The sequence below is a fragment of the Panulirus ornatus genome, chromosome 55, assembly GCF_036320965.1.
Source record: "Panulirus ornatus isolate Po-2019 chromosome 55, ASM3632096v1, whole genome shotgun sequence".
Classification (NCBI taxonomy): Eukaryota; Metazoa; Arthropoda; class Malacostraca; order Decapoda; family Palinuridae; genus Panulirus; species Panulirus ornatus.
This window is the reverse complement of record NC_092278.1, coordinates 35,358,697-35,384,304: the sequence shown is the minus strand read 5'-3', so window position 1 is coordinate 35,384,304 and position 25,608 is coordinate 35,358,697. Positions and strand designations below refer to the sequence as shown.

At 51.2% G+C, this 25,608-nt stretch overlaps 1 protein-coding gene and 1 long non-coding RNA gene across 26 annotated transcripts in view; one reads left to right on the top strand and one right to left on the bottom strand.

The window, feature by feature from the left end:
* Positions 1 to 25,608, top strand: part of LOC139765682 (uncharacterized) — a 303,519-nt gene that overhangs the window by 54,501 nt on the left and 223,410 nt on the right. For all 3 annotated transcript variants that reach the window (XR_011716730.1, XR_011716729.1, XR_011716731.1), the window contains exon 3: positions 24,757 to 24,936. This is a non-coding gene — a long non-coding RNA (uncharacterized lncRNA). The remainder of the gene's footprint in view (positions 1 to 24,756; positions 24,937 to 25,608) is intronic.
* Positions 1 to 25,608, bottom strand: part of LOC139765677 (uncharacterized) — a 135,644-nt gene that overhangs the window by 41,235 nt on the left and 68,801 nt on the right. For 8 of the 23 annotated variants that reach the window (XR_011716717.1, XR_011716714.1, XM_071693414.1 and 5 more), the window contains exon 2: positions 16,371 to 16,498. The exons of the other annotated variants lie outside the window; for them this stretch is intronic. The gene's annotated coding sequence lies outside the window, so the exon portion shown is untranslated. The remainder of the gene's footprint in view (positions 1 to 16,370; positions 16,499 to 25,608) is intronic. 23 annotated transcript variants of the gene reach the window in all.

Sequence of the window (25,608 nt, the reverse complement as noted above, 5' to 3'; positions counted from 1 at the left end):
GCTTGAAGAAAAGTCACCTTCGGCGAGGTTGTATCGTGGGAGTGCAATCTCGTCGTAAAATGTCTCACTCCAGGGGAGTCCATTCTTTCCCTGCTACTGATTGTAGCGCAACCTTGAAGCTGCGCTACAATCAGTAATAACGATAATAATAATAATAATAATAATAATAATAATAATAATAATAATAATAATAATAATAATTCACTTGAGGAAAAGTGAAGACACTGAAGATTGCATAAACGTCTTACGTACACCCGTATATTACGTACTCCTGTACATTACGCCCTCCCATATGTTACGTACACCCATGTATTCCATCCCCCCCGTATATTACGTACACCCATGTATTCCATTCCCTCGTATATTACGTACACCCATGTATTCCGTTCCCCCGTATATTACGTACACCCATGTATTCCATTCCCCCGTATATTACGTACACCCATGTATTCCATCCCCCCGCATATTACGTACACCCATGTATTCCATCTCTCCGTATATTACGTACTATCGTCAAATACTCCTCTCTACATCTTCACTTACTGATATTAGCGGTGTTTGGTTGCTGTGGCAGCGCAACAGTAAGATAATAAAAAAAAAAAAGACTTGTAATTTGCCGTCAAAAAAGACTTGTAATTTGCCGTCATGTAGTCTGGGTATGTTGCATTGAAGCCTCCTCATTTTCGGTTGTCAAGACGTTAGTAATGGCGTATTGATGGTTGTTAGTGCACGCCATAGCCATAACCTATAATTCTCCCGCTCTCTTAAACGCACGACAGTCCGGTAGCGCATCTCCTCATCTCGAGTTGCTCCGTAAATATTGTGGTAGCGATGTAGCGCTGCGATAGCCTAGCCTCATCTAGCGCTCTCTCTCTCTCTCTCTCTCTCTCTCTCTCTCTCTCTCTCTCTCTCTCTCTCTCTCTCTCTCTCTCGCGGGCCCAGCTCGGCTGCAACGCCCAGTATCATTTTAAGTGTCTTTGAGCCCTTCTCTGGTGTTCTTCAAGCAGTGATTTACTGGAATATGAAGTACTTGGTTGGATTTAATTAGGAGAGAATATGAATCTCGACACGTGAAACGCGTTTCGTGTTCCCGTGGTTCAACAATATTGGCCAGGCCTTACGCGTTTCGTGTTCCCGTGGTTCAACAATATTGGCCAGGCCTTACGCGTTTCGTGTTCCCGTGGTTCAACAATATTTGCCAGGCCTTACGCGTTTCGTGTTCCCGTGGTTCAACAATATTGGCCAGGCCTTACGCGTTTCGTGTTCCCGTGGTTCAATAATATTGGCCAGGCCTTACGCGTTTCGTGTTCCCGTGGTTCAACAATATTGGCCGTTTCGTACTGAAACGGACCGACTCTTCTCCGTTCCCCTTCAACAGTACGAGGTGGTTCCTCTCCTTCGCTGGGGACTCCGTGTTAATGTGGGATGAGGCTGAGGTCCTGGACCTCTTGAAGTAGGAGGTTTGTAGGCGAGGCACCTGGCTCTCTATGAAGTAGAGCCTCTATGTCGAAGCTGGTTAAGGCTTGAGTTACGGAGTCAGTTAAGATCAACATGTACAGTTCACTCTGGCAGCTGATGATGCCTGATTGCACTTACTCTGTTCGTTGTTTATGGTTCTTGTGAGGGTGAGTGCCTATAATAAGGGCGGTGGTGAACTGAGATGATGATGTGGGGAATAAGTAGTTCTGATGTGTCATGTAAACAAAACAGATGTGTACCTTACGATGGCTTCGGAGGCATTCTACTCCTACAGCTCAGCCTGGGAACTTACCTTACCTTACTTTATGATGGTTTCGGAGGGCTTCTACCCCCCAAAGCTGGGTCTGGGACCTAAATTGTGATTACACACACACACACACACACACACACACACAGAAGCCTAAGCCAGGTACCCGTTTATCAAATAGTCCCCCAAAGGTAAGGATAAACAGCTGCGGTTGGCTGTGGGTTCGATTACCGCGCCCAGGATTCGAACCCCGGGAGGGCCCAAGCTGACACATGGTCATTGCATGTGTTAGTGTATATGTGTATAGAGTCGATGTGTGTCTGTGTACACTGTCGGCCGCGTGAGGGTGTTGGTTTATGTATACGAACGTAGCGTAAGTGTTGTCAGTCTAGCAAGCAAATACAATCACGTAAGACAAGGACGATGAAGACTATGAACGCACCAGACCGCGGTAATGTCCTACTGTGACGGCACGGAATGATGACAACAATAACAAGGCTGTGATGATGGTATCATTAAAACACCTTTCGTGATACGATCATCACAATTACTGTGATAATACAAACCCATGACAACGCTGGACGATGATAACACACGGATAAACACTGTGGGATCTTGCTAGGTTGGCTTCATGACACACACACACACACACACACACACGAGTGTGAGCGTTTGTTTACATATGCTCATGATGCGCTGGTGCTGCGCAGCGCAGCCTTCTCTTGGTTCAAGCCCGTTAGTTGATGCCTTATTGTGTTTAAAACATTCGCTAGGCCGGTGCTTAGCGTAAGCCCCCCTTTTTCCTCGTCTTTAAACGCCCAGATCAAAGGTGTTAATCTGATGTTGCAGGGTTAGAATTTGGCGAGAATTTAAAGGATAGTCGGGTGTCTATTGCTCCGGGAGTAATAGATGCTTTGAGTACATGTAGGTCTTAAGATACATTATAGACCACCTTTTGGAAGAAAAGCTTTCTATGCCATGAATATCTTCTACCACGCGTATCTGGGAAGCTGGGCGTGTAGAGCGTTGCCTACAGGCATAAGAGCCGCGGGAGTCGAACCAGATTGGACTGATCAGAAGGGCAAAGAAGCAGTTTTTGGTCCCAGGCCGAACTGTGGGGGGATAGAGAGGTGCCCCACGAGAAAGTGTCGAGAGAAATTTTCGGCCTTGGGAGCCTTGTCCAGGGAGTGGGTGGGTCACGATCACTGGCCTGGATTTATTTTTTTTTTTTTCATGAAGTCCCGTTTAGCACACGATGTTACTACCCTTGAGCACGGTGGTGACACAAGTGTTACGGCCCATTGAGCCCTCTGTTACGACCCTTGAGCACGATGGTAACAGTGTTACTGTCCACTGAGCCCTCTGTTACGACCCTTGAACACGGTGGTAACACAAGTGTTACGGCCAATTGAGCCCTGTTACGACCCTTGAACACGGTGGTAACAAACTGTTACAGCCCATTGAGCCCTGTTACGACCCTTGAGCACGGTCGTAACACAAGTGTTACGGCCCTTGAGCACGGTGGTAACAGTGTTACGGCCCATTGAGCCCTCTGTTACGACCCTTGAGCACGATGGTAACAGTGTTACGGCCCTTTGAACCCTTTGTTACCACCCTTGAGCACGACGTTACGACCCATGCATGACCACGGTCGTACATTTCTTTTTTTACGCACAACCGGCCCGACCCTTTGAGAACGAACGACCATGATGGTTTTGACCTTTGACCTGACCCCTCGGAGGTCCGATCAGGCCATATTTTTGACCATGTTCAAGGTTAATTTTTTTTTTTTCTAACTGCAGCGAAAGAGGTGTGTTCAGTCCTCCCTGTCGTATGTAACCATATGCGGTCGTATCCGACGACCGCCCTACTAGGATTAAAAAAACTGGAACTCATTGTTGTCCCTCTTGTGTTTTCTTCTACTAGGAAGTATAATGCTTGTAGTCGAGGTTGTAGATTGTAGAGGAAAAGTCTTCTATTAAATAAATTCTACTTCAGTACCTTCTCATAGCCCCAGGCGAGGAGGGAGGGCTGGGCTGGGCTGGAGGCGCGGGACGCCAGCCCTAGATGGAGACCTGGTTTGACACTACCGCTTGAAAAGACTGACCCCCTGAACACCCCCTGTCGTATGGCTTTTAATAAGGGGTTGGTCTCAAGAGCATCCATAGGCCGCTAGACTTTGACTTGCTACGGTAGTAAGCTGGCGTAATCCAAGGGTGAGGGAGCTTGGAGAAATGATTGAGCTCATCTTGTATGTCCAGAGGCCATGTGGTTGCTGGCGAGTGCTTCACACCCCGTTCTGCTTATCTAGCGGTATAGAAAAATCAGCAAGTCTAGCGGTATAGAAAAATCAGCAAGTCTAGTCTAGCAGTGTAGAAAAATCAGCAAGTCTAGCGGTATAGAAAAATCAGCAAGTCTAGCGGTATGGAAAAATCAGCAAGTCTAGTCTAGCAGTGTAGAAAAATCAGCAAGTCTAGCGGTATAGAAAAATCAGCAAGTCTAGCGGTATAGAAAAATCAGCAAGTCTAGCGGTATGGAAAAATCAGCAAGTCTAGCGGTACAGAAAAATCAGCAAGTCTAGCGGTCTAGAAAGATCAGCAAGTCTAGCGGTATAGAAAAATCAGCAAGTCTAGCGGTATAGAAAAATCAGCAAGTCTAGCGGTATAGAAAGATCAGCAAGTCTAGCGGTATAGAAAAATCAGCAAGTCTAGCGGTATAGAAAAATCAGCAAGTCTAGCGGTATAGAAAAATCAGCAAGTCTAGCGGTCTAGAAAAATCAGCAAGTCTAGCGGTATAGAAAAATCAGCAAGTCTAGTCTAGCAGTGTAGCAAAATCAGCAAGTCTAGCACGATAAGCGACCCAAAAAAAAAAAAAAAAAAAGGGAAAAAGAATATGAAGCGCTTAAACTCTTCGTGAATCGTGTAGAGAATATGTATAACTTTCAGGAAGAATGTTGTATAATAATATTCAGGGTGGTCTTCGCTGTTAGGCTTCGTCCTTGCCTCGAGCGGTCCAACACAAGTCGTTAAAACTGCTGACTCTCGCAGTCCCCCTTATCTATCGCTAATGGACTAGGCTAGGGGTGTATAGAAGTTATCTGTCCTAAGACGAAAGAGGAGGAGGAGGATGGGGGAAAAAGGAGGAATCTTTACTTATAATCGTGGTGACATTTCCTTGGTAAGTCATATTCGATTTGTACTATTCGCCATTTCCCGCATTAGCGAGGTAGCGTTAAGAACAGAGGACTGGGCCTTTAAGGGAATATCCTCACCTGGCCCCGTTCTCTGTTCCTTCTTTTGGGGAAAAAAAAATAATATATATATATATTTTATACTATTACAAATGCGACCATAACGTTAACACAACCTGCATTACGGAATGCGCGCATGTGTTTATAAGCGTATGATGTCTTCTCTTGCGTAGAAGAGGAAGTTGTCTAAACTCTTTACGTATGACGTCACCACGTTGCTCATATGCTTTCGCAAGCATCTGGCCTCGCTCAGGGGGTGTGCCCTCGCCCCGGATGAAGACGTCCTCATCATAACATCACAGCACAGGGACTGTGCATTAACATAGGGCTTAAGACACCACAGAGCCTCTCATAACACAGGATCGTAATGGAACGTGTGTGTCTATGATAGATTGGGCTTCATACTAACACTAAACCATGCCTCTTGGCCGTTATCATATGGATCATCGTATCAAAGGATCAGGGAAATCTAGGGTCGCGATAACGCCGAACACGATAACACCAGGCCGTGATAACAGGGCTATGATATAAACATGATAACAGGCCCCTAAAACGGGAACAACGATAAGCAACCACGATTACAGGACTCTGATAAGATTAATATAACAAAGGACCATGGTAACACAAGACCATGATAACAAAGGTGCAAGATAACAGAAGACCATCATGACAGAGGAACGGGATCAGACCGTGATAACAGAGGACCAAGTTAACAAAAAAATCACAGTAACACAGGAACATGATAACTAGAAATATAACACAGGACCAAGACAACAGAAATCCACGATAAACGTAGGATAAAGATAACAGAAGAACATGATGACGCAGGACTAGCATAAAACCACGATAACACACGATCAAGATAACAGAAGTCCGTGATGACACAGGATCAAGGTAACAGAAGGCCACGATAACACAGGACGAGTGCAACAAAGGACACGACACACATGTCGACTCACGCTCTGTTGACGTCACCACCACTCACTGTTGTCAGTGCCATATGGTTGGGTGGGTTAGGGGAGGGATCTGCCCTACTGTGCCTCTTACCCTAGTGTGCCGCTTGCCTTAGTGTGACTGATTGCCTATGTAGGGTAGTTACCCTAGGGTAGCTGTTACCCTAGTGTGCGGCTTGCCTTAGTTTGACTGATCGTCTATGTAGGGTAGTTACCCAAAGGTAGCTGTTACCCTAGTGTGCCGCTTGCCTTAGTGTGACTGATTGCCTATGTACGGTAGTTACCCTAGGGTAGGTGTTACCCTAGGGTGGTGCTTTGTATGGTAGTTACACTAGTGTGGTTGTTACCCAAGTGTGCCTCTTATCCTCATATGGTTCTTACCTTAGTATTACTGCTCCCTCAGTGTGACCGTTACCTTATGGCTTGTGTTTACCCAAGTGTAACTTTTACCTTAGTGCTGGGTATTTACCCAAATATGACTCACGTGAACCTTGGTGTTAGCGTGCTGTTAATTTACCTTCGTACGTCTGTTACCTTAATGAGTTGATTTCGTGTGTTGCAAATGAATGAGTATTGATTCCACTATGTTCGTGGGTACTTGGTCTCCTGTGATTATCTTGCTGCCATCACATAATCATGTTAATTAACATATGTTAATTCACAGGTACTAATTGTTTTTAATCGCACTGTGTTATTACTTTAGGTCAAGAAATTGCCCAGATGTTTTTTCTTTCAGAAGTTAAAGATACTTTTTCAGAGGCATGACCCTTGAGCTCGACGGTACGACCCTTGAGTTCGACGGTACGTACGATCTTTAAGCTCGACGGTAGGTACGATCTTTAAGCTCGACGGTACGACCCTTGAGTTCGACGGTACGTACGATCTTTAAGCTCGACGGTACGACCCTTGACCTCGATGGGACGTACGACCCTTAAGCTCGACGGTACGACCCTTGAGCTCGACGGTACGTACGACCCTTGAGCTCGACGGTACGTACGACCCTTGAGCTCGACGGTGCGTACGACCCTTAAGCTCGACGGTACGTACGGCTCTTAAGCTCGATGGCACGTACGACCCTTGAGCTCGACGGTACGTGCGACCCTTGAGCTCGATGGCACGTACGACCCTTGAGCTCGACGGTACGTGCGACCCTTGAGCTCGATGGCACGTACGACCCTTGAGCTCGACGGTACAATCCAAGTCCCCGACGGGCCAGTTCTTGAGCGTCGCAACGGTACGACCTCCGTGAGCAGGACATCGTACCTCAGTGTCGTGTCGTGTTGTGCTCAAGGGGTCGTACCGTTGCGTCGTCCCCAAGGGTCCTACAGTCGTCCTTACGAAAGGTGTCGGTCGTACTTGTAGCAAATAGACTTAGACAGCAAGCAAGAATCACCTACACATCTACGTATTACTTCCCATGAAATAGACAATCTATCCGACTCTATTCTCCAACACACTGCGTCTATTCCCATCTATTACTCTTACCTCGGGGTAAGCCCCTACACCAAGGCAAGCAGCTGTTGCCTTAGTTCCCTTAATCTACACCACACTCCGTCTTCTTCCGTCCCACTGTTACCTTTCGGCATGTCCCCAAAAACTAAGGTAAGCATTTTTTTTTTTACCCAAGTAACTTTTTTTTTTTTTTTACCGCGGTTCCTTTGCAACGGGGTCCTTTGCAACGGGTGTTGCCTTTCGGGGTGTACGGGTGTGTGTACACTGTGTGGTGGTCGAGGCAGAGAGTGTCGTGTGTGTGTGTGTGTGTGTGTGTGTGTCTCCCAGCGGACCCAATTGCTGGCGTCTTCCTCAAAAGTGGACCAAGTTTGTCGGGTTGGGCTGGACGGACGTGGTGGGCCAGCCGGTAGGTATCAGACAAGAGGGGTGTGTGTGTGTTGGGTGGGGGTGTGTTTCCTCCGTCGTGTGTGTGAGTGTGTGTGTGGTCAGCCAAGTCATGTTTGTCCGAATGTGTGGACCATGTGGAGGCTGGAGGAGGAGGGAGGAGGGAAGGCTGATGCAGCAGCAGCATGTCACGTGTGTCCATACATGTCGTCCCCTCCTCCTCCTCCTCCTCCTCCCGCGGTGGTGGTGGTGGTGGTGTCCGTTTGTGTCCAGCTGGCTTGGTCCCCGGGTGACTTAACAATAAGGCAGGAGGAGGAGCAGAGTGACGCGGTAATCCCCCTCCACCACCAAGCTTACCCAAACCTTCCCCCTCCCCGCCACAACCAACCTTCCTTTCCTTCCCTCCCTCCCTCCTCTTCTTCCCTCCCTCCTCCCCACCGCTCAACAACAAGGTAGCCTTCCCCTTCTCCAGTCCTACTACCTCTCCCCCCACCTTGTCAGGAGAGGCCGTACGTCCTGCCTGCCTGCCAGCCCAGGGGGACCCTCCCGTCTCCCTCCCTGCGGCCGGCTGAGCCCTCCTCCCAGGTCCATCACGCACTGTGCCGCGGCCATGATGGAGGCTAGGGAGGGAGGGAGGGAAGGGGAGGGGAGGGGAGGGAAGCAGCAACCACTGTGGAAAAGGAAGCTGACCTCGGCCCCCGGTCCGCCCCCCACCCACGCTCCCCTACTTTCCCCTAACCTCGGTATCACATGGCCGCCACCGCCACCGCCGCCGCGCACACACTCCTCAAACCCAACGTGACATGTCGCCCGGACGGACCCGCCTGCAGCTGCCCCGCTCGGCCTCGCCCGCCTCCCTGCTTAACTGAGGCTGCTGGCCTCCCCTTACTCTCACCTCACCTCACCTCGGAACCTGGACTGGCTACCGCAACCTCACCTACCCATCACCTCACCCCAGAACCTGGACTGGCTACCGCAACCTCACCTTCCCATCACCTCACCCCAGAACCTGGACTGGCTACCGCAACCTCACCTACCCATCACCTCACCTCACCCCAGAACCTGGACTGGCTACCGCAACCTCACCATCACCTCACTCTACAACCTGGACTGGCTACCGCAACCTCACCTACCCATCACCTCACTCCAGAACCTGGACTGGCTACCGCAACCTCACCTACCCATCACCTCACTCCAGAACCTGGACTGGGTACCGCAACCTCACCTACCCATCACCTCACTCTACCACCAGGCATCACTAGACTTAAAGATCCGATCATCATTACCTCTTCAAGCTCAGCCTGTCCTGTCCGTCTATCTCTCTGTCTGTCTTTCTGTCTGTCTGTGTCTGTCTATCCGTCCGTCCGGCTGAGTGTCAGTTAAGCCTCCGCTGCCCCGTCAGCCGGGAATGGCCGGACCCCACTAGACTGGGCTGGGCAAAGCAAGCGTCCTCATTATCCTTCGCCGACTTCCGCCATCTAAATTTAACCCGCTCGCCTTAACGCCGGGCACCGTTGGATCTCTCTCTCTCTCTCTCTCTCTCTCTCTCTCTCTCTCTCTCTCTCTCTCTCTCTCTCTCTCTCTCTCTCTCTCTCTCTCTCTCTTCTACAGATATTACTTTGGTCTCCACCCAGAGTCCCGCGAACTGGCCACTACATTAGAGTAGCAGCCCCCCTCCCTCTCTCCGCCCCCGTTTCCATATTTACCCAGGCCACGTAATGCTGGCGGTGTAAGGCATCATCGCGTCACGTGATGACGGTGTTGGAGCCGTTGGTCGTAAACTCCAGGATGGGCCGCTGTTTGTATCTGCCTCCTTCCTTGCACCGCTCAGCCTTGGACTGGCCCGCCTCATCTCGTATCCTTCCCAACAACTGTGACCTGTCCAGTTCTGAAACGCGGCTTTTTCCTTTACCTTCCTAACTATCATGATATTTTTTCCCCCCTCCACTCTTCGTAATTCTCTATTTTTTGTCTTTTTTTCTTTTAATATATAACACCTGCTTGGCTGACTGGCTCACTAGCCTGGGTCTGGCTGCCTCACTAGGTTGGGTCTGGCTGCCTCTACTAGCCTGGGTCTGGCTGCCTCACTAGCCTGGGCTGGCTGCCTCACTAGCCTGGGCTGGCTGCTTCACTAGCCTGGGCTGGCTGCCACACTACTAGCCTGGGTCTGGCTGCCTCACTAGGTTGGGTCTGGCTGCCTCACTAGGTTGCGTCTGGCTGCCTCACTAGGTTGGGTCTGGCTGCCTCACTAGCCTGGGTCTGGCTGCCTCACTAGCCTGGGTCTGGCTGCCTCACTAGCCTGGGTCTGGCTGCCTCACTAGCCTGGGTCTGGCTCCCTCACTAGCCTGGGCTGGCTGCCTCACTAGCCTGGGCTGGCTGCCTCACTAGCCTGGGCTGGCTGCCACACTACTAGCCTGGGTCTGACTGCCTCACTAGGTTGGGTCTGGCTGCCTCACTAGCCTGGGCTGGCTGCCACACTACTAGCCTGGGCTGGCTGGCACACTACTAGCCTGGGCTGGCTGGCACACTACTAGCTTGGGCTGGCTGCCTCACTAGCCTGGGCTGGCTGCCTCACTAGCCTGGGCTGGCTGCCACACTACTAGCCTGGGCTGGCTGCCACACTACTAGCCTGGGCTGGCTGCCACACTACTAGCCTGGGCTGGCTGCCTCACTAGCCTGGGCTGGCTGTCACACTAGCCTGGGCTGGCTGCCTCACTAGCCTGGTCTGGCTGCCTCACTAGCCTGGGCTGGCCGCCTCACTAGCCTGGGCTGGCCTCCTCACTAGCCTGGGCTGGCCGCCTCACTAGCCTGGGCTGGCTCCCTCACTAGCTTGGGCTAGCTCCCTCACTAGCCAGGGTTGGCCGCCTCACTAGCCTAGGCTGGCTGACTCACTAGCCTGGTCTGACTGCCTCACTAGCCTGGGTCTGGCTGGCTCACTAGCCAATTCTGGCTGCCCAACTAGTCAGGTGTAGCTGCCTCACTAGCCCGGTCGGGCTGCCTATACTAGGCTAAGCTGGTTGCCTCACTAGCCAGGTCTGGCTGCCCGTACTAGCCTGAGCCGGCTGCCTCACTAGCTAGGTCTGGCTGCCTGTACTAGCTTGGGCCGGCTGCCTCACTAGCTAGGTCTGGCTGCCTGTAATAGCTTGGGCCGGCTGCCTCACTAGCTAGGTCTGGCTGCCTGTACTAGCTTGGGCCGGCTGCCTCACTAGCTAGGTCTGGCTGCCTGTACTAGCTTGGGCCGGCTGCCTCACTAGCCTGGGCTAGCTGCCTGTACTAGCTTGGGCCGGCTGCCTCACTAGCCTGGGCTGGCTGCCTCACTAGCTTGGGCTGGCTGCCTCACTAGCTAGGTCTGGCTGCCTGTACTAGCTTGGGCCGGCTGCCTCACTAGCTAGGTCTGGCTGCCTGTAATAGCTTGGGCCGGCTGCCTCACTAGCTAGGTCTGGCTGCCTGTACTAGCTTGGGCCGGCTGCCTCACTAGCCTGGGCTGGCTGCCTTACTAACCTGGGCTGGCTGCCTCTCTAACCTGGGCTGGCTGCCTCTAACCTGGGCTGGCTGCCTCTAACCTGGGCTGGCTGCCTTACTAACCTGGGCTGGCTGCCTTACTCACCTGGGCTGGCTGCCTCACTAACCTGGGCTGGCTGCCTCACTAACCTGGGCTGGCTGCCTCTCTAACCTGGGCTGGCTGCCTCACTAACCTGGGCTGGCTGCCTTACTAACCTGGGCTGGCTGCCTTACTAACCTGGGCTGGCTGCCTCTCTAACCTGGGCATATGCGGTCAGACATATTGCTCATGAAATTTAACAGTGGGAAACGCGCAATCGTGAAGACATGGCTGGAAATGAACGCAACATACGGTGGGGACGATACTGTAGGAAAAAAAAAAAAATAAAATAGGTGCGAATCGTACTCTGAAAAGGGATGCGGAGAGTCGACATTGTGCCAGACTTGTCACCAGTAGACCACGCGAGAGGCAGCGGGGAGCAAGTGAAGTCAATGTGTATATGTTGGCCAGCGTCAGAATCGTCGTGCAGGACATGAACAGTTAAGACGTACCGAGGATGGTACAGGCGACGCAGATTCATCCTCATCGGAATGGAGTTGCATAGAACTCGCGGAGGAGCGCAACAAGAAAGGTGCCTGGCCGGAGTATGATGAGTTACTAAGGAAGGATTGAAAGCCTCGAGGTGTCGACTCTAATGAAATAAAGGGGGTTAAAAAGGGAGAGACGTTGATAATATGGCCGTATTTAGATACCTTAAGAGGCGGCCATGAACGACGCGAGCATAGAACGGGTCTTTTGAAGTTGGAGGAGAAGTCCAGAACAAGAGGACATAATTGGAAGCTGGGCGAGAGCGGGGACGTGAGGAAGCATTCCCTCAGTCACACGAGTTCTGGAAGACTCATGGAACCAGCTGGGTGAAGCAAAGAGGGATGAAACGCAACACAGGACTGGAACAATCTGGAAAGCATGATGAATACCCTGGTGAAGTCTTCAAGGGGTTGTTATCCCCCATATAGCCTGGGCTGGGCCCTGGCTGACCGATGGATTCGGTCGGTTTTCGGTCGACCAAGCTTTTGGAAGCCGCAGCCCTCAGGCCCAACATAGCCTTCATACAGTGTGGCTGGTATGGTTAGCTTTGTAGGTGTCCAGTGCACGCCTGAACTTCTCTACCGTGCGTCCCCACGCTGTTTCTGACGGTAGATGGCAAGGTGTTGAAGAGTCTTGGGCCTTGGATGTTTAAGGTGTGATCTCTTCTTCGTGTGCATATCGCATGTATGGCAGGGATGGGAGGGAAGATCAATGGTGGGCGGAGGGGCCATGAATGTAAAGCTACCTCCCTGTATAAATCTATACGTAATACACTAATCTCACTCACGTCCAACGGTTCACGAAAGAAGAATAACAGGAGAAATGAAGACATTGCTGCAGAGATCTAGAATACAGATGCAACAGTGTTCCGAGAAATGTGAAGATGATGATAACAAGCAATGTCTCTCGCGCCACAGGAAATTTTGACAGAAATGTCTGTAAATCCTCACTTGTTGGCCGGACACAGAGAACATCATCTACATACTTAAGCCAGATTGCCTTTAGAGGACTGGACTCCCATCATCCCAGAAAGTCAGAGAAGGTCATAGGGCGAAGACACAAGAAGAAACACAGCTTAAAGTTTGGTGGGCTACAAGTCAGTGGCATCTGCGCTAAAGCTTTACCTGGACACACTCGTACGATGACTGGATACATGTACAAGATGTAATCCAAGTAAGCGTCAGGTAATGAGACTGGGATACGAGTGACCAGGAGGCCTTAAATATGAGCAATTATCCAACAGAGAGGAAGCTTCCGGAGGAATCTGTGTGTGAGAGAGGGAGTTAGAGGGTGACATGTGATAAGACTCAAGTCACTGAGGCCCAGCCCCGTGGACTGTCTTTGCTCTCTGTATCCACACCACTCACTCATACGTACTGCTGCTGTACTGAGTGAAGAGGAAATGGCTCGAACCAAGAAGATTGCTCGCATGTCTCCTCATTTGCGCCACCGCCCACAAAAACTAAGCACTTGCGGATATATATATATATATTTATTATTATTCTTTTTCTTTCTTTTAAACTATTCGCCATTTCCCGCGTTAGCGCGGTAGCGTTAAGAACAGAGGACTGGGCCTTTTTTGGAATATCCTCACCTGGGCCCCTCTGTTCCTTCTTTTGGAAAATTAAAGAAAAAAAAAAAACGAGAGGGGAGGATTTCCAGCCCCCCGCTCCCTCCCCTTTTAGTCGCCTTCTACGACACGCAGGGAATACGTGGGAAGTATTCTTAATCCCCTATCCCCAGGGAGAATTTATTATTATTATTATTACTATTATTATTATTATTATTATTATTATTATTATTATTATTATTATTATTAAAGCTGTTTCCCGCGTCAGCGAGGTAGCGCCTGGGAACAGACGAAATATATGGCCAAACTTCAAGGAGGATTTTTTTTAATCTGTTGTGTACAAATGTTTTTATTTCTTTATTTTTTTTTTTAACACTGATGACCTACCGTTGGAGTTCCAACTTTACGTGATATAATGAGTGTCTTTTAAACAATGTTAAATACACCCCTGTGTGGTTTTTGAAAAAAATTTAAGTACACCCATGTGGTTTTTTAGAACAATGTTGATCACACTTTTAGTTACTGGAACTGGTCATCATGATTTTCAGAATCCTTCTTTGTTTTATTTTTATAAAACATAGAAATATAATCACACTGAGAGTCGCTTCCACTTTTTTTTTTTTTTCCTTTCTTTGCGTACGAGAAATGTAGGAAATATGTTAGTATGTGATACATGCAATACCTAGCGTAGTATTGTCTGTGTTCGTTCCACGGTGACTGCATAGGGGTCGTTCGATTTAGCCTTACTAAGAACGACGGTACGACCTCGTTAGGCACGACTTCACGACCTGGTGGGGCAGGGCTGGACGACTTGTGAATTGCAATGGTAAGAGACCGTGTGTGCACGACGGTACGACCTTTTTGAGCGCGACGGTACGGCCTATTGTGCACGACGGTACGATGAGGCAAACACGGAGTCCGTGAGCACGACGGTACGACCTCTTGTGCACGACGGTACGATCAGGCGTACACGGAGTCCGTGAGCACGACGGTACGACCTTTGGAGGACGATGGACGCGCCCGTTTGGCACGTCGGTACGACTTGGATACGGTAACCGCAGCCCTTAAGGTCCAAGGGTCAGAGGCCAGACCACCATGCCCCGAGGGTCGGAGTGTGGTATCAGAAAATCATATCGTCGTACTTCTCTTTTGTCGTACTCCAGCGCTGTACCATCGTTCTTTCGAAGGATCGTACCGTCGTGCACGAACGTTGCCCGTACCATCGTACGATCTCCAAGAAGGTGGTGGGGTTTGGCGAGGACTGACGAAGAGGGGGTGCGCGCTCGCGCAAGTGAGTGGTGTGTCCACCTCGATGGAGGGACTTTGCTTCCAACGAGAGCCTCGCCTCACCTTGCCTCGCACTGTGTGTGTGTGTGTGTGTGTGTGTGTGTGCGGTTGTTGGCGGTGGCGGCGCTACATGATGTGCTGCCGGACGGAGCGTGACACATTGGAATTATTAATGAGCCACATAAGAGTGAGTTGTGTGGGAACGGAGGAAGTCCAAAGAGGTGATTGTTCACCCGATAATAACTAATTGTCTCTGAAACTTCAGTGATGAAATTCTAGTAAGATGTTGTTTTTTTCTTTCTGCTTGTAGTGGTGGTGGTGGTGGTTGAGGTGGTAGTGCTACGTACAGGTGGTGGTTAGTAGGAGTTTCGGGACGGTGGTGGCGCAAATGTTAAGTGTTGGCGATGCCGGTCACATTTGTGGTTCATGTTGTTGTTGGAGGTGGTGTTGTTGTTGTAGGTGGCGCTGTTGTTGGAGGTGTTGTTGATGTTGTCAATTATGACCGGCAGTCTGGTTGTTGTTGTTGTTACTGATATACAGGTGATGCTGGTGGTGATGATGACCCAAGCTGCAGGAGGTGTGGTGTATCATCTTGTACTGTAAGCACTTCGTGAGTGAGTGAGGGGGCGACTGCAGCTCGCCTTGCTCACCCGAGGTATGCCATGGCCCTTGTCGCCCTACTGCTGCAGGCAGGTGCTGCTACAGGATATGGTGGGCTTCTACTGACACTGACGAGGGAACAGAACACGCCCACCATGACACTGACGAAGGAGCAGAACACGCCCACTATGACACTGACGAAGGAGCAGAACACGCCCACCACGGTACTGACGAAGTAGCAAAACACGCCCACCACGATACTGACGAAGTAGCAGAACACGCCCACCACGATACTGACGAAGGAGCAGAATACGCCCACCACGATAATGACGAAGGAACCTACCATCCTTCGCTATTATACCAGATAAAAGGATCGCTCCCTGGGGCACTGACGAAGGGGAGAGGAGACAGTACTGAAGGGTAAGACCGCCCTCCACGACAGTGTCCAGGGAGATCCCCCCCAATGGCACACGGCACTCCAGTTGAACACTTGACCATCATCTCCACCTTCCTCAAATCAACAACCCCTCTCTTACTAACATCTGTTCTCCCTCCCCCTTCAGCCCCTCCCTTAAAACAGGATCCCAACGCCTCCCTTTTTTTTTTTTTTTTTAACTCTTTCCAGTCATCTGGACTAACGGAGGAGGTGTGGGGGCTAGCGGTGGGGGCATGTGGAAGGCAGTGTTGATAAGAGCCGACCTCTCTCTCTCTCTCTCTCTCTCTCTCTCTCTCTCTCTCTCTCTCTCTCTCTCTCTCTCTCTCTCTCTCTCTCTCTCTCTCGCACACAGAACAATGGAACATTGTGTCATACCATCTGATCAGCAAGACATGGATAAGGTGCAGCACTCGTGGCCACACTGCATGCACGCAGTCATTTAAGTCCGACACCTTTGGCCTCCACGACGAGAAGATATATGTTCGTCGTTTCGACACACTGGGTAAGAGAGAGAGAGAGAGAGAGAGAGAGAGAGAGAGAGAGAGAGAGAGAGAGAGAGAGAGAGAGAGAGAGAGCATATATTATCATCACACAGGGGACAACAAGATGAAGCTGTACATACTCTGCAGTCAAAGAGTTCGTGGCGAGAACCGACCGACCTCCTCCCCGACGAGCCAGCGTAATAGAAGAAGGCGAGGTTTTAACAGCAGCGCGTTTGAGACTCCGTCGCTGGAGGGAACTCGCTGACGTCTGCAACAACGGAAAGAGAGCCGGTAACAGTGACGATACAAGGGAGGACATACAGCAGGGGAAGGAGTAACAGTGAACAGGAGGACGAAACTGTAACGGGCAACAGTGGCGCAGCACAACGGCACAGGATGACAAGGAGACTAAGGACTCTGTTAACTCCTTCAACACGATGGTACGACCCCTTGGGTACGGCAGCCTGGCCTTTGACCCCGACCCTCAAGGGTCATATCGTCGTGCTTAAGGGTAGTACCGTCGTGCTCAAGGGTCATATCGTCGTGCTCAAGGGTTGTACTGTCGTGCCCAAGGGCAGTACTGTCGTGCTCATGGCGTTAGTGAACACGCAGTTGTTAAAGTCTTGCGTATTTCGCTTTGCTACTGTCTGTTATGGCTCTTTACAAACTATATAGTTAAGACGTTAGGAGAGAATGAGTGAGGAGAGGTTGACAGAGACGATATACATGTCAGAAGTGGATGGGACAAGGAGTTGGGGGAGACCAAATTGAAGACTGATGGATGGAGCGAATAAAATTTTTAGTGTTCGGAGTTTGAACATGCAAGAGGGTGAAAGGCGTGCACGGGATCGAGTGAATTGGAGTGATATGGTATACATAGGGCGACATTAGGTCATTGGAGTGAACCGGGGTATATAAAGCAGCCTGGGGAAACCATAGAAAAGTCTGTGGGCCCTGGTTGTGAATATGGGGCTGTGGTTTCGCTGCACTGCACATAAAAGCTAAAGAAAGGATATGAGCGAATGAAGAAGCCTTTCTTCGTCTGTTCGTGGCGGTACCTCGCTAACGCGGGAAACTGCGATCAAGTATGGAAAAATAAGCCCGATGATGGTTTTGTGAAGAAGAACTTCCTTTGGAGTGTGATACTTAATGGCGCCGGAGAAACAAGGCAATCGCTGTCATTTTTACAGTGTATACACATGCCACTTTGTGCGCCTGGATGGACACGGAATTCCAACGTAGGGTGTTACATGAATTTCACTCGACAAGAAGATAGTAAAAAAAAAAAGACAAAAAGATAGTAGAAGGGAAAAAAAATAGAACAAAATATATAATAGTTTATACCAGCAACTCGCATTCAGGACACGGGTTGGGTGCCTCTCTCTCTCTCTCTCTCTCTCTCTCTCTCTCTCTCTCTCTCTCTCTCTCTCTCTCTCTCTCTCTCGGTACGTCAGCTGATCGGGTGACAACCCTCGACAGCCCAGCAGCGTTATGTATATCCTTCCCGTGCACTTCACAAGAGGCGGGCGGGACGGTCCGCGAACCGAGATAACCTATTAAATGATTTAACGAACGTAGGTATAAAAGGAGGTTCTGTCTTTGATAAAAAAAAAATAATATAATAAAAAAATTTTTTGGGGAAAAAAATAATTCCTCACGTCAATAGACATCTGTACATAAAAAAAAAATGGTTGGCTTTTATGTCTGTTTTGGTTTGGGTGGCCGTGCGCTTACTAACGAACACCTTCAAACAAACTTCTTTTGAGTTGTTATATTCGATATATATCTATTTTTTTTATATATACGTCAGTCTGTCCTGAGGGAGGGGGCGACGGTGGTGTAGGCCCCACACAGGGAGTGGAATAGGGTGAAAGGAGCCAGCCCTTTGCTGTGCTATCTTGTCTCCGTCAGTATGGATGAGGAGTGTAGGATACTAGTACTGTCCTCCAGCTGATAATCTCAGTCATAGACCATCGGGTCTTCTGTTATCTGGCTTCCCCATGTACTGTCCTCCTGCAGATAACTCTGTCATAGGCCATCAAGTCTTCTGTTATCTGGCTTTCCCATGTATTGTCCTTCAGCAGATAACCCCGTCATAGACCATAAGGTCTTCTGTTATCTGGCTTTCCCATGTACTGTTCAGTATCAAATACCCTCGTCAAATAATATCAGGTCTTCTGTTATCTGGCTTTCCCATATATTATAAGGTATTTGTTGGTTTTGGCAAGATGTTTTCTGATTGACACACACACACACGAACCTCCCTCGTGGAGAGGTGGTTAACGCTGCGACCCACTGATCTCACGGGCCCAGGTTCGATCGAATCCCGGACTCAATCAAAGGCGTATGTCGAGGGAACACATATATTTCCCTGTAATATCTTATGGCCAGACGGCATACTTCGGGGAGGTTGTGGGACCATACGTGACACGTAGGGAGGTTGAAGGACCTTACGTGACGCCCGGGGAGGTTGTAGGACCTTACGTGACGCCCAGGGAGGTTGTAGGACCTTACGTGACGCCCAGGGAGGTTGTAGGACCTTACGTGACGCCCAGGGAGGTTGTAGGACCTTACGTGACGCCCAGGGAGGTTGTAGGACCTTACGTGACGCCCAGGGAGGTTGTAGGACCTTACGTGACGCCCAGGGAGGTTGTAGGACCTTACGTGACGCCCAGGGAGGTTGTAGGACCTTACGTGACGCCCAGGGAGGTTGTAGGACCTTACGTGACGCCCAGGGAGGTTGTAGGACCTTACGTGACGCCCAGGGAGGTTGTAGGACCTTACGTGACGCCCAGGGAGGTTGTAGGACCTTACGTGACGCCCAGGGAGGTTGTAGGACCTTACGTGACGCCCAGGGAGGTTGTAGGACCTTACGTGACGCCCAGGGAGGTTGTAGGACCTTACGTGACGCCCAGGGAGGTTGTAGGACCTTACGTGACGCCCAGGGAGGTTGTAGGACCTTACGTGACGCCCAGGGAGGTTGTAGGACCTTACGTGACGCCCAGGGAGGTTGTAGGACCTTACGTGACGCCCAGGGAGGTTGTAGGACCTTACGTGACGCCCAGGGAGGTTGTAGGACCTTACGTGACGCCCAGGGAGGTTGTAGGACCTTACGTGACGCCCAGGGAGGTTGTAGGACCTTACGTGACGCCCAGGGAGGTTGTAGGACCTTACGTGACGCCCAGGGAGGTTGTAGGACCTTACGTGACGCCCAGGGAGGTTGTAGGACCTTACGTGACGCCCAGGGAGGTTGTAGGACCTTACGTGACGCCCAGGGAGGTTGTAGGACCTTACGTGACGCCCAGGGAGGTTGTAGGACCTTACGTGACGCCCAGGGAGGTTGTAGGACCTTACGTGACGCCCAGGGAGGTTGTAGGACCTTACGTGACGCCCAGGGAGGTTGTAGGACCTTACGTGACGCCCAGGGAGGTTGTAGGACCTTACGTGACGCCCAGGGAGGTTGTAGGACCTTACGTGACGCCCAGGGAGGTTGTAGGACCTTACGTGACGCCCAGGGAGGTTGTAGGACCTTACGTGACGCCCAGGGAGGTTGTAGGACCTTACGTGACGCCCAGGGAGGTTGTAGGACCTTACGTGACGCCCAGGGAGGTTGTAGGACCTTACGTGACGCCCAGGGAGGTTGTAGGACCTTACGTGACGCCCAGGGAGGTTGTAGGACCTTACGTGACGCCCAGGGAGGTTGTAGGACCTTACGTGACGCCCAGGGAGGTTGTAGGACCTTACGTGACGCCCAGGGAGGTTGTAGGACCTTACGTGACGCCCAGGGAGGTTGTAGGACCTTACGTGACGCCCAGGGAGGTTGTAGGACCTTACGTGACGCCCAGGGAGGTTGTAGGACCTTACGTGACGCCCAGGGAGGTTGTAGGACCTTACGTGACGCCCAGGGAGGTTGTAGGACCTTACGTGACGCCCAGGGAGGTTGTAGGACCTTACGTGACGCCCAGGGAGGTTGTAGGACCTTACGTGACGCCCAGGGAGGTTGTAGGACCTTACGTGACGCCCAGGGAGGTTGTAGGACCTTACGTGACGCCCAGGGAGGTTGTAGGACCTTACGTGACGCCCAGGGAGGTTGTAGGACCTTACGTGACGCCCAGGGAGGTTGTAGGACCTTACGTGACGCCCAGGGAGGTTGTAGGACCTTACGTGACGCCCAGGGAGGTTGTAGGACCTTACGTGACGCCCAGGGAGGTTGTAGGACCTTACGTGACGCCCAGGGAGGTTGTAGGACCTTACGTGACGCCCAGGGAGGTTGTAGGACCTTACGTGACGCCCAGGGAGGTTGTAGGACCTTACGTGACGCCCAGGGAGGTTGTAGGACCTTACGTGACGCCCAGGGAGGTTGTAGGACCTTACGTGACGCCCAGGGAGGTTGTAGGACCTTACGTGACGCCCAGGGAGGTTGTAGGACCTTACGTGACGCCCAGGGAGGTTGTAGGACCTTACGTGACGCCCAGGGAGGTTGTAGGACCTTACGTGACGCCCAGGGAGGTTGTAGGACCTTACGTGACGCCCAGGGAGGTTGTAGGACCTTACGTGACGCCCAGGGAGGTTGTAGGACCTTACGTGACGCCCAGGGAGGTTGTAGGACCTTACGTGACGCCCAGGGAGGTTGTAGGACCTTACGTGACGCCCAGGGAGGTTGTAGGACCTTACGTGACGCCCAGGGAGGTTGTAGGACCTTACGTGACGCCCAGGGAGGTTGTAGGACCTTACGTGACGCCCAGGGAGGTTGTAGGACCTTACGTGACGCCCAGGGAGGTTGTAGGACCTTACGTGACGCCCAGGGAGGTTGTAGGACCTTACGTGACGCCCAGGGAGGTTGTAGGACCTTACGTGACGCCCAGGGAGGTTGTAGGACCTTACGTGACGCCCAGGGAGGTTGTAGGACCTTACGTGACGCCCAGGGAGGTTGTAGGACCTTACGTGACGCCCAGGGAGGTTGTAGGACCTTACGTGACGCCCAGGGAGGTTGTAGGACCTTACGTGACGCCCAGGGAGGTTGTAGGACCTTACGTGACGCCCAGGGAGGTTGTAGGACCTTACGTGACGCCCAGGGAGGTTGTAGGACCTTACGTGACGCCCAGGGAGGTTGTAGGACCTTACGTGACGCCCAGGGAGGTTGTAGGACCTTACGTGACGCCCAGGGAGGTTGTAGGACCTTACGTGACGCCCAGGGAGGTTGTAGGACCTTACGTGACGCCCAGGGAGGTTGTAGGACCTTACGTGACGCCCAGGGAGGTTGTAGGACCTTACGTGACGCCCAGGGAGGTTGTAGGACCTTACGTGACGCCCAGGGAGGTTGTAGGACCTTACGTGACGCCCAGGGAGGTTGTAGGACCTTACGTGACGCCCAGGGAGGTTGTAGGACCTTACGTGACGCCCAGGGAGGTTGTAGGACCTTACGTGACGCCCAGGGAGGTTGTAGGACCTTACGTGACGCCCAGGGAGGTTGTAGGACCTTACGTGACGCCCAGGGAGGTTGTAGGACCTTACGTGACGCCCAGGGAGGTTGTAGGACCTTACGTGACGCCCAGGGAGGTTGTAGGACCTTACGTGACGCCCAGGGAGGTTGTAGGACCTTACGTGACGCCCAGGGAGGTTGTAGGACCTTACGTGACGCCCAGGGAGGTTGTAGGACCTTACGTGACGCCCAGGGAGGTTGTAGGACCTTACGTGACGCCCAGGGAGGTTGTAGGACCTTACGTGACGCCCAGGGAGGTTGTAGGACCTTACGTGACGCCCAGGGAGGTTGTAGGACCTTACGTGACGCCCAGGGAGGTTGTAGGACCTTACGTGACGCCCAGGGAGGTTGTAGGACCTTACGTGACGCCCAGGGAGGTTGTAGGACCTTACGTGACGCCCAGGGAGGTTGTAGGACCTTACGTGACGCCCAGGGAGGTTGTAGGACCTTACGTGACGCCCAGGGAGGTTGTAGGACCTTACGTGACGCCCAGGGAGGTTGTAGGACCTTACGTGACGCCCAGGGAGGTTGTAGGACCTTACGTGACGCCCAGGGAGGTTGTAGGACCTTACGTGACGCCCAGGGAGGTTGTAGGACCTTACGTGACGCCCAGGGAGGTTGTAGGACCTTACGTGACGCCCAGGGAGGTTGTAGGACCTTACGTGACGCCCAGGGAGGTTGTAGGACCTTACGTGACGCCCAGGGAGGTTGTAGGACCTTACGTGACGCCCAGGGAGGTTGTAGGACCTTACGTGACGCCCAGGGAGGTTGTAGGACCTTACGTGACGCCCAGGGAGGTTGTAGGACCTTACGTGACGCCCAGGGAGGTTGTAGGACCTTACGTGACGCCCAGGGAGGTTGTAGGACCTTACGTGACGCCCAGGGAGGTTGTAGGACCTTACGTGACGCCCAGGGAGGTTGTAGGACCTTACGTGACGCCCAGGGAGGTTGTAGGACCTTACGTGACGCCCAGGGAGGTTGTAGGACCTTACGTGACGCCCAGGGAGGTTGTAGGACCTTACGTGACGCCCAGGGAGGTTGTAGGACCTTACGTGACGCCCAGGGAGGTTGTAGGACCTTACGTGACGCCCAGGGAGGTTGTAGGACCTTACGTGACGCCCAGGGAGGTTGTAGGACCTTACGTGACGCCCAGGGAGGTTGTAGGACCTTGGCGATGGCAGCTCGAGCCTCACCTGGTACCAACACGCACCAAAAATAGCCAACGAAATTACTCCATTGTGCGTCAAGATTTGCTCCTTTGGCCGCTCCTGCTGGCGGAGGCTGGGGAGCCTTCCCTCTACTACCAGATTCCACCTTAGTCGGGTAGTACTGCGACCCAGAAAATACAGTACGACGGGAAATTACGAGTATATTTGACCACTGAGACACCAGTCTCGGACAGAGGAAATAGGTGTGGGGGTGTGTCAGGCCTTTTATAAACGAGGGATGGAAAAAAACCAGAAGAATTAAGAATATTAGTAAATTATACGATACGAAGGGGATGAGAGTTAAGTGTGACGATAGGATAAAAAGAAAGAAGGAAGGGTAAGTGTAGTGTATGTTGTGCGATCAGCAGTCCCGACACGGAGGGGGGTGTGAGGATGATTCTAGGCATCAGTTCAACACTGCTAATTTAGGAGGGGTAGTAGTAGTAGTAGTAGTAGTAGTAGTAGTAGTACTTCCCGGGGCGGCTGCTGTCTACAACCTACTGACACGAAGGGTGTGTTAGATGGTTCCACGCATCACTTCAACACTGGAGGCAGTGGACGATGATGTGCACTTCACTAAACGCCATAAGACAATCTAATGGCTTTAGTGCCGTCCATACCTCCATACCACATCTCACGAATGGTGTTTGACAAGTGAGAAACGATCGTTTCTCTTACGAGAGGTTGACTCTAATAAGAGTGTCAGGTCGATACGAGAGAGGTTGACTCAATAAGAGTCAGATCGAGTCGTCGGTTCTTCAAGCTTCTTTCGTGGCTGGAAGGCGTTTGATTACTACTTTCACAGGTGCGGTGATGGCGTCTTACGGAAGGGGTTTGATCACCCGACTCAGGCAATAGCTTTGCTTGGCAGTCGTCGGACGACGGGGAACGAGTGGAATGAAATTAAAAGGACTCCAAGAGCCTCTGGAAGGACCCTTTGTTTTCCGAGTCTCTGGAAGACCCTTATCGTTGGTTTCTAAGTCTCTGGAAGACCCCCCTTATCGTTGGTTTCTAAGGCTCTGGAAGACCCCTATCGTTGGTTTCTAAGTCTCTGGAAGACCCCTATCGTTGGTTTCTAAGTCTCTGGAAGACCCCTATCGTTGGTTTCTAAGTCTCTGGAAGACCCCTATCGTTGGTTTCTAAGTCTCTTGAAGAACCTCTTATTGTTGGTTTCTAAGTCTCTGGAAGACCCCTTTGGTTGGTTTCTAAGTGTTTGGAAGACCCTTTCACTTTCTAAGTCTGGTTAGACTCCTTTGGTTTCCAAGTATCTGGAAGACCCCTTTGGTTCCTAAGTCTTTGGCAAGACCCCTTTGGTTTCTGAGTCTCTGATAAAAACCCTTTGATTTCTAAGGCCGGGGACATGCCTTCCCATCCGAAAGCCGTAGCTGCTTGGGTATACATGTCGGCATGTTGGCTGTCGGAATGAAATAATGGTTTTTACCAGTTAGAAAATTCATGTATAATTGATGAAGCGACGGGCGACAGAGGTATGACGGGTGATGGCGTGAAGAGGATAAGTTAACACAGTAGGAGGGAGTGACGGTGGCAAGAGTGGGTAACAGTGGCAACAGTGGGTAACAGTGACAGTTGTGGGTAACACAGGCAAGATCGCGTGACAGTGGCAGAAGTGGGTAACACTGTCAACAATGGACCGTATCATTGGTTACAATTATATGTTTTTCCTATATATATATATATATATATATATATATATATATATATATATATATATATATATATATATATAAATTTTCTCGCGTCCTATTGTTTGTTTGTTTGCTTCCTCCCAGAATTTGATGATCATACCAATAATTCATTTATGGTGTATCACTGCAGGTCCCGATGGCTCTGAGAAGAGGACCAATGCAAGATAAGGATATGCACGTTGTACACCACACGCACTCACCTGTCCCACTCCACATGGTTGGCAGGACGAGACCCACCCTGAGTGTACCTAGCTACGCTACCTACCACCTGACGTGTCAACACCCTCTGCCCTTCACCAGCTAACACCAGGTGAGTGTACCCTTGTGTAGCATGCAACTCGCACAGGTCCTCCAACTGTATCATCGTCTATCTCCAAAATCATGGTTGAATGGTAAGGATCTTGGGACTTATTTGCCCGGTAATGAACAGCATCTCCGCTTCCACGTTCATGAGGGCAAACTGGTCGTACAGTTTCAGAAGTTTGGAGTACTTTCTCATGAGGAAAAAGGGATCTCCCCATCCGCAGTTTTGTGCCCGAACGTCCCTTCCCTCCCCCTTCATGCAACTACCTCCATTCCCTCAAGGGTAGAGTATCACACGGAGGTGCTTCCTACATCGGCTGTGGAATTCTTTACCGCTGCTTTGGCTTTCATTGTCGCTACAGTAGACGCCATTTCCTCTCACCGTAAGACGGTGTGAAGAGTGTCCCGGCAAACACCAGGCATGCGAGAGAGTCGAGACGAAAGGTGGAGGTGTGGAGAAATACGATTACCACACGAGGCCCACAGGTGGGTGGGTGGATGGTGTGGAGGTAGAGGAGGAGACTGTGGAAGGCGGACCTCACAGTGTGTGTGTGTGTGTGTGTGTGGATAGCTGCAGGCGATAACGAAATTGAATTTCAGAAGGTACGTAGGGAGGCTACAGTCCTGGCACCGCTAAGCCATGTTGAACCAACAGAGGGTTACCGACCACTAACACACA